This window comes from Azolla caroliniana, unplaced genomic scaffold (assembly GCF_043228905.1).
Source record: "Azolla caroliniana isolate FFs.n. ecotype wild unplaced genomic scaffold, voAzoCaro1.0.p SCAF_17, whole genome shotgun sequence".
Lineage (NCBI taxonomy): Eukaryota > Viridiplantae > Streptophyta > Polypodiopsida > Salviniales > Salviniaceae > Azolla > Azolla caroliniana.
This window is the reverse complement of record NW_028230452.1, coordinates 8,370,590-8,379,884: the sequence shown is the minus strand read 5'-3', so window position 1 is coordinate 8,379,884 and position 9,295 is coordinate 8,370,590.

The following is a 9,295-nucleotide window of genomic DNA, read 5'->3' as shown; positions in this document are numbered from 1 at the left end:
CAGAGCCGGAACGGCAAAGTGGTCAGCTGGCAGAACCAGAAGCGCAGCTTGACGCAAAACGGCGGGACCGGCCACCGGCGAGTGAACCCATCAGCCAACTCTTTGTGCAAGCGCAACAACAGTGCACGACAGCCAATGGCTCCGGTGGATAGGAGACCAAATTGCCGGAGTAGTCGGATGCATAGAGGCGGAAGAAAGAGCGCAAACGGAATGGTTGCTCGTCACAACCGATGAACTGGACACGGCCCGGTCAAGGATCCGGTGCCTCGAACAAGACTTGGATCGGATCACAGGAGATATGGCCAAAATGGCCTTAACCGCAACACAGATCCAAGCACCAGGGACTCCGGTGGATGTACAGAAGAATAAGACCCCGGAGACACAAACTGTCCCGGAGAAAGAGGCGGTGCAAGCCCAAGAGCTTGCGGAATTACAAGATGAGCTCGCCGCACAAGAAGCATTACGGAGTCGTGAATGCGACTTGAAGAAGGCGGCCGAAGAAGAATTAAGAAAGATTGCTGAGAACCTTCACCGTGCAGAGGAAAACCTGCGTAAAGGACATCATGCTTACGACCGGCTGAAGGAGGAAAAAGAGAAAGTGCTGCAGGAAAAAGATAAGCTGCGACGGATGGCGGAAACGGAAATCGAACGGCTGAAGGAAGAGCTCCGGCAACAGAAGGACCGGGAGGACCACGCGCGCCGTCAGATCAACCAAAGGTTGAAGTAGAAGACCGATGATTTCGATCATCTGCATCGGGACTACAAGCAGCTGGAGACGGAGCATAAGCAACAACAGGAACAGATGGCTGAGCTCCGGCAAGAGGTTGATAGGGCCACAATGGCACTCGCCGAAGAACGAGCGAAAAGTTCCAGGCTATTGGAGGAAGCGGCGAATGACCGGATGGAGCTCCACAAACAGAACCATGAAGACAAGGAAAGAGCGTCAATGGTACTACAGAGGTTGCAAACAACCTATCAAACTCAATTGTCGCATTATAGGGAGTAGGAGGCGGACACGGTTCGGATCATCAAGCAATTGAAGGAGGGGCAACAAGCCGCAGAAAATAAATCACAGATGGGAGCTGAACGGATCCAGTGCATCCTCCGGTCATGGCTCACTAAGACCAAAAGCCTCATTGATGACAGCTTTGTGCGTTGGTGGGCAAAATGGGCACAGAATACGACGGAACTCCAATTGCTTAGGGCGGACGTTGAAAACCGGCGAAAGGAGGGCGACGACTACTATATGCTGACCTCAGAGGACTTCACCACCATCAGGGATGAGCTGGCGGAAGATTTCACAGCCCTGGCGGATGAACAATTGGTGCAGGTCCGACAGCTCGTAGCTCAACTGGACGATGATCGGCTGGAGGCTCAAATCCAGTTCGAAAGCTATGAGCGGTCCCGGCTCTGGGAAGAAAAAGCGCGAAAGGCGGCAACGGTCAACCTAAGTGATGAGGAACTGTTGCCGGTGCAAAGACCAGTGGGGGAACAGGCCGGGGTCTGTCAGCCACAGACAACTCCGACGGAGGAATCAACAATGGAAACGCCAGTGCCAGAACGACAAACGGAGCCACAGCCACAAACGGAGCAGCAACCATAGCCACAAACGGAACAACAACAGCAACCACAATAGCAACAACAGATTCCCGATGAGCCATTGGAAATTTTGGAGCAAAGCATTCTGGACATTTTGGATGAAGCGTAAAAGGGTCGGATAGTGGGTTCGACGTACAAGGTACTGTTCCACGGGTGTGCCATGTGTTACCGGCCGACAAAGAAGGCTTAAGGAGGTCCAAACTAGAGTGTGAAAGGAATAGTATTCAGGAACTGTTGTAATTAGTAGTCTTAATATATACATATTATTATATAAGAAGATGTGGACGGACGGACCGGAATCGGTATGCTGATCCGGATCCGGAACGATTCCGTAAAGGTGCCGGTTGGCACCGTTTTGTATTTCGCACCGGAGACCTATATAAAGGCCCGGTTACAATGTAATCAGGAGCGGATAATTAATAAAGCTTATTGTCTTAATCTTCCAGTGTTGATTACCGTTCTGTATTCATTGTTTTAACTTACGCGTGTTAATTACGGATGGCTAAGTAATCGATTAAGGTCTAAGTAAGCGTTGTGCCGTAAGTCATTTTGCCGTACCACCCTTTGGTGACGTGTCTTGAGTGGACACCCTGTGTTAGGCTGTTGTCCGGTCCTAGCAATAACAAAAAATATCAAAACAACAAAAAAATTGTTAGTAAAAGCTCTGATACCACTATCAATAGACCAAAGTAAAGTAAAAGAAGGAAAATACATTGTATAGAAGAACCCTTCCACCCGACCACCCCCGAGCTATGATCTAGACATAGCCAACCTACCACTGACATCCCATACCGTTGGATATTAGGATGACTAATACCTTGGAAGAGATAAACATGATCGTCGAGACGAAAGCCTAGTCCACACCACCGGTGTCTAAGACAGGAGCCTTCCGATGTAATGTCCTTATGAGGGTAGCTAAGCCTCATATTTATACCTTTTCCTAGGCCCCTTGATTAGATGTGCCTTTCTAAAAGGCTCTTCATTCATTGGTTGTCCAAATCATGATAGTGCATGCACCTATCATTCTTTCTATCTAATCATCAGTCCCCTTTTTAACATTAGTGACCTACCCTCACCAACGTTATGTGTACATAACACTAATGTCAATAATATATGTAATACAAAAGTTTAATGCATCACCACGTCCAAAACATTACCAATGCAGAATTGGTGCCCTAGGTCATGGCCATATGCACGTGTTGTCATTCTTAGTTCCACATAAATGTTTCTCTGTTGTAGATGAACCAAACTATGAAGATCAACATTAAGTGCTTGAAGTGGTGATTAAGAACCACCAAAATATTTTATAGAACACGTAAATGGCATTTGCAAGGTTCGATTACCATCAAAACAATTATTAATGGTTTTTTGTTAATCAATGAAGCACATGTTCACCATAAGGTGTATTGTGGTATCGATATGCATCTTTTTCTCTTGTAAAAACAAAGATTTTAGTGCAATTCGAGTTCATGTAAACCCGAAACCTCTTTTATTTGAAAAAAAGAAGATTTCTAAACATGAACTCCATACATTGTATCGAGTTGATGTAAAAAACAGAGTTTTGATTACAATTACATACAATGTATCAAATTCATGTTCAAAAAATAATTCCCCAGATTTAAAAAAAATAAAAATAAAAACATTGAGCTTGAGTTGATGAAAAAACAAGAATTTTCACCACAATTAAATACAATGTATCGAGTTCATGTTTAAAGTAATTTTTTCAAATGTTTTTTAAATTTTCTTGATATTTTTTAATTTGTTCTTTTGGAAAAAATAAACTTTAAACATGAATTTGATACATTGTATCGACTTGTGATGAAAACTCTAGTTTTTTCATCACTTTAAATTTATTATTATTATTTTTTTAAAAAGACTCAAAATAAATAGAAAAAAAATCAAAATTAAAAAAAAAAAAAACTTTAAACATGAACTCGATACATTGTATCTAGTTCATGTCGAAAAGTCAGTTTTTCAACACAAACTCGATACAATGTATAGAGTTCATGTTTAAAAATAGAGTTTTCAAAACGAACTCGATACATTGTATCAAGTTCATGTCTAAACGTCAAATTTTCAACACAAACTCAATATAATGTATCGAGTTCGTGTTGAAAAACAAAGTTTTTAACACGAACTCAATACATTGTATCGAGTTCATTTTTAAAGGTTTTGTTTTGGTTTTTTTTTTAAAACAATTTTGGTTTTTTTTTTTTTTAAGTTGAAGTGATGAAAAAACCAGAGTTTTCATCACATGTCGATACAATGTTTTGAATTCATGTTTAAAGTTTTTTTTACAATAAAAATAATTAAAAAATCAAAACAAAATCGAAAAAAAAATTACTTTACACATGAACTCAATACATTGTATTGAATTGTGGTGAAAAATCTAGTTTTTTCATCAACTCAGGTTTGATTTTTTTATTTTTTTAAATCAACGAAAAAAAACTTTGAATATGAATTTGATACATTGTCTGGAATTGTGATGAAAACTCTGTTTTTTACATCAACTCGATACAATGTATGGAGTTCATATTTAGAAATCTTCCTTTTTTTCAAATAAAAGAGGTTTAGGGTTTACATGAACTCGAATTGTACTAAAATCTTTGTTTTTACAAGACTAAAAGGTGCATATCGATACTGTAAAGAAGTATGTTGCACAACAAGATACCTTATGGTGAACATGTGCTTCTTTGATTAACAAAAAAGTAATAATTATCTTGATGGTAATTGAACCTTACAAATGGCATTTACTTCATAAATTTTGTAGGGGAGCTCTCAAAATGAAGAAGAGGACAGTGTTGTGGATACCTTGATAACTACGTGATATGTTCAAATTGATATATTAATGTTTACATCTAAGTTTGGCAGTTTGGACAGTTTATGAATATCATCTACATTTTAGGAGTTATGGATTTATCAAAATTGTTTATGAATATTGTATACATTTCTTAAGTTGTGAATTTATGGATGTTAATGAGCACTAAATTTATAGATGATGGCATTAAGGATTACAATGTTACCTCTTATAATTAAAACATTTTCAAGTCTAACAATAGATGTAACTTCTACTTCTAGAACCTACATCTTCTCAAGATGGTGAAACCATTAATCTTAACTTGTGCCATTGTGATTAAACATTTATTGAAAAACTATTCAGTTTTAGAAATTATCATTTTGAAACTTGTTAAATCTCAAAAAATTAGCAAAATTTACATGCTATTAAAATATGTGATATTGGTGTATCAAGTTTCTGAAAATTGCCTAAAATCACAAGATTATAAAAGGAATCTATAAGTGGAATGCGTGATCCTTCCACTTGTGAACGCGAACGTGTTGCCCTTAAATTGGCAAACGAGAAGTTATGCCGATCTACTCGCCACAAGAAACCAGTGATCCGATGTCGTGAAGAAAACCGTCCCTAGGCGGAAACCGAGTTTAGCATGTGTAAACTGGCCCTTGCACGCGAGCACACTTTTTGTTGTATAGTAAGTAGGTAGGTACAAGTCGGCTGAGGTGAAATCCTAGGTAGCACGCATTCAATAGGGAGAGAATTGAATTGTATCTCTGTCCGAAAGGACTGAGAAGTAATATGATGTAATGGGTGATAACGGCCTCCCTCCTTGGGCTATAAAAGAGAGGGAGAGGAATGAGAAAGGGATCGTGCGTTAGAGTGGACGAGGTGCTGCCGGACTGGGACCGAGCCCTTCTTCTCTAACACTCTCCATAGCCATTTTTGCGCAGGTTTTCGGGAGGCTGTGTGCTTCCGGCAGAGACTCCATCTCGCTCTTCTGTGTGGGTGTGTGAGCAGGCGTCGGTGTCCGCCTTGCCGGCCTGTTAGTTGTAACCGTCTTGATATATACATACATTTATATACATACGTGATCATATACTCGGACTTCGAGTCGTCTCGTTTGCTGTGTTGTTGGACTGTGATTCCTATGTGCTCTCGTATCAGTGCGTGTGCAAGTGCGTCTGTTGCCTTTCCGTTCTCCTTCTTCTCAGCTATTTCTCGGTCCAAGGCCCCGGTGGTCCCGCCTTGTTCTCCACGCATGGGCGTAACAACGCGACATCTTTGGTGAACCCGACATGAACAAGCAGTAGAGGAATAGAAGGATGAGGGGGTCGGATCTCGCGGAAGCCATGGCTTCGGCTGTGGATTGGATAGTGAGTGTGTGAAGGCGCAGGCGCCCTCGATAGGGCAATTGAAGCGGTCGTCGGCGCGATAGGCCGGTTCGGCGGGAAAGACGCCACGAGCTATTTGGAGGCCTACCGGGCCGAGATGGTAATGAGAGACATTCCGGAAGAAAGGCGGCTGACCGGATTCCCTCGGGTGGCGATGCCGGGCATCCATGCGGAGGTGCTCGAGGTACGGGCTGAGAGCCGGACCTGGGAAGAGTTTGAAGGTCGGCTCCTCGAAAAATACGGGCTTGATGACGCACTTCGGCTCTCGAAACGGGACTTCATGGAATGGGTAGACACCCCCGAAAAGGGGACAAACGCGTCGGTGGTCCTCCGGGAGTTTGAAGAACGCTTCGCATGTCTTTCGGCACTCGACCGGACCGTACTAGACACCAATCGCGTCATGTTGTTCGTTAAGTCCGTGGATGCGAGGCATCGGGAGCAAGTGGGACTCCTACTAGACACTGATGACGGGCTGACGGCCGACTTGGCCATGGTGAAGAGAGTATGTGGTCGTTTCGAGAAACGACGAGAGTGGGTCGATAAAGGATCAACAGGGTCGGGCTACGTAGTAGCAAGGAAACTCGAGCCAACCCCGCCAGCGCGAAGGGAAGAGACCCAAGACTGGTTCGAGACTGGATCGACTTCGACCAGCATGGTCAAAGGCTCGTCTGGAGGAGCAACTCTAGAGGAGTTGACTAGGATGGTAAAGAACCTCCAGATTGCACAGGCACGGAGGGACGGAGGCGAACAAGCCCGTGACCAAAGGCCTCTAGCTAGAACCCGGTGTTTGTGGTGCGACGCGGTCGGCCACATCTGGAAGGACTGCGGGGACTTTGCCGAGGCAATGAGAGCCAACGTGGTGTACCTATGGAACGGTCGGGTGCACGCTAGCGAGACCCGATGGGCCCTAGACCTGAATGTTGGACGGGGGGGTATGAGACGGTTGATGGAAGAGGCGGCGGCTCGCCACGCGTAGACCGTCCACTACTCGGCGTCGGCTGGGATCCGGGTCGGAGGTGGTGAGGCCCGGAAGATGAACGAGGCTGGATTTTGGCCGCTGATGCTGGAAGGCCTCGCCGGCGCACGACTAAGGAAAGAAGAAGTGGACTGCGCGGAGAAACGGGTTTGGGAGGTAACCGGGTGGAGTGATCCGGTCGAAGAGAAGACGAGCTTCGTTGAAGCCGCATGCCAGAACTACGAGGCTCTGGTGGAACACAAGAGAGTAGGTAAAACCAGAGGGGTCGGGCCCTCGCAACGGTACGAGACCCGATTCGGCCAAAGATAGAATGAGGCCGGTGCGACCGGCGCACCGGATAAAGCCAAGAAGGTCGGGTACCGGTTGAGAATGGAAATCGAAAGGACCACGTACCTGCAAAAGGTCCTGGAGGAACGTATCCTCGACAGCAAAGTGGAATTGTCGCTAAGGGAAGTGCTTAGGATCTCCAAGATGACGGGAACTCAACGCTCCTTATGCACGACGCTCGGCCACAACTGAGATTCTTTTCATACACAGAAAACAGGAAACGAAAAACACGCGACGCAAAGGAGAGAAAAGGTACACAGGAGGTCTATGTGGAAAACCCCAAACTAGGGGAAAAACCACGGCAGCCCACAGGCTGCAAACTGTCACTATGTAAGAATGTACAATAGTGAGTTCACTGAGGCAACGACCTCGTGCTCACAGATCTTCGCCACAGGCGGCGGTTACAGCAGAGGCAACGACCTCTTTCTCTCTCTCTCTATCTGTACATAGTTACACGCTCTCTCTATACTTTTTCAACAAGAATGACAACACACACTAAAAGTTTGCCCTAAGTCATATTTATACTAATATGACTTTTCGGCTATTTACAAATATAGCCACGGTGGGCTCTTCAGAAAACATATTTACGAATATGTCTCTTCATCCGGAGAGCATTCCTCACCGGGTCTGCGCCATCCGGCTCTCCGTAGCCAGGTACTCCTCATCCGGTCCTCACCGGGTCTGCATCATCCGGCTCTCCGTAGCCGGGTACTCCTCATCCGGTCTTCACCGGGTCTTCACCGGGTCTGCACCATCCGGCTCTCCGTAGCCGGGTACTCCTCATCCGGTCCTCACCGGGTTTGCATCATCCGGCTCTCCGTAGCCGGGTACTCCTCATCCAGTCTTCACCGGATCTGCATCATCTGGCTCTCCGTAGCCGTGTACTCCTCATACAGTTTCGGCCTCGGCTGAGTTTGTTCATTAGCACTGTTCTTTTCTCTTCCCATCCAGAGGGACCTGTCTCCCAACACAAGAAGGAGTTCCACGACTCCATCGTATACTTGGTAAAGAGGAAGAGGTTGTCGACAAAGCCAGAGCCCCAGAAGCCGATGGAAGTGCGAACGACGCACATAGAGGACATGGCGTTAGAAGAAGAGTTGGCGGAGAGCCACTATTCGAGGCCGCACTGGGCCAAAGCGACCACGGAGACCCCTATTAAGGTCGGGGATGTCTAGGAGCCGGTGGTGGTGTTGGTGGACCACGGTTCAGAAATCAACTTGATGTCCATGGACTTCTACAAAAAGGGGAAATGGCTGATCAACACCAAACATGGCTGGAAAATACGGGTAACGACGCGGGCCACGGAAGAACTACATGGAGCCTGCCCGAATGTACGAGTGAAGATCGGCGATGTCAAGATTGACCAACACTTCTTGGTGCAGGAGACGTCCTCACATCCGGTTATACTAGGAGAACCATACATCACGGCGGCACGGATGGAAACCAAGGTGCTGAACAACGGTTCGGCCTACGCAAGAGTCAAGATCTAGGACGGGCGTCACTCGGTCTAGTTCTTGACGGTGCGACCAAACCATGAGGGTAACCGTGAGACCCTCGGTGGCGAAACCCCAAGGGATTTTTAGAGAGGGCTATCAAGGCGTGGGGCCGCGATAGTCCGGACACCCTGGAAAAACCCCACAAATGTATAGTACGGAAGAAGACCTCTACCATAGGTAGGAAATTTTGGTTCTCTGACAATGGAGGTTGTACTATGGCCGGTGTCAACGGCCGAGAAAGGAAGCGAGCGGAGGAGAGGCTCAGGAGATGCGGAGTCCTCTCCCCCGACGAAGAGATCAGTGGAGCCGTGGAGGCGGTCTCTTTTGATGACATCTTGGGCGAGTTGCGAAAGGTGTTCGGTGAAGACCTTAGAGAAGACCGGACCGTTCTGGTAGGATTGATGGGAATGTACGAAGTCATCACGGACTTCGGGGAAAGGATCGGGTCAGATCGGACGGCCCGCATGACTACAAAGTACAAGACTGTGGACCGGAAGGTAAGGCCGGTCGTGGCACCCTTGCCGGAGCGCAGCGAGGAGCGGAGAAAAGGGGTTGCGTCGGACCCAAGTTTACGGAATCCGGCTGGCATAGGGCACTGGTTCACCGACATAACGCTACGGGAGCTCAAGGTCGGTGGGGGTGGCTTTCTACTGCCGATGGAGGAGAATAGGTTTCGGAGAATTCTCGGAAGGCATGGGAAGGCCTTTGTGTT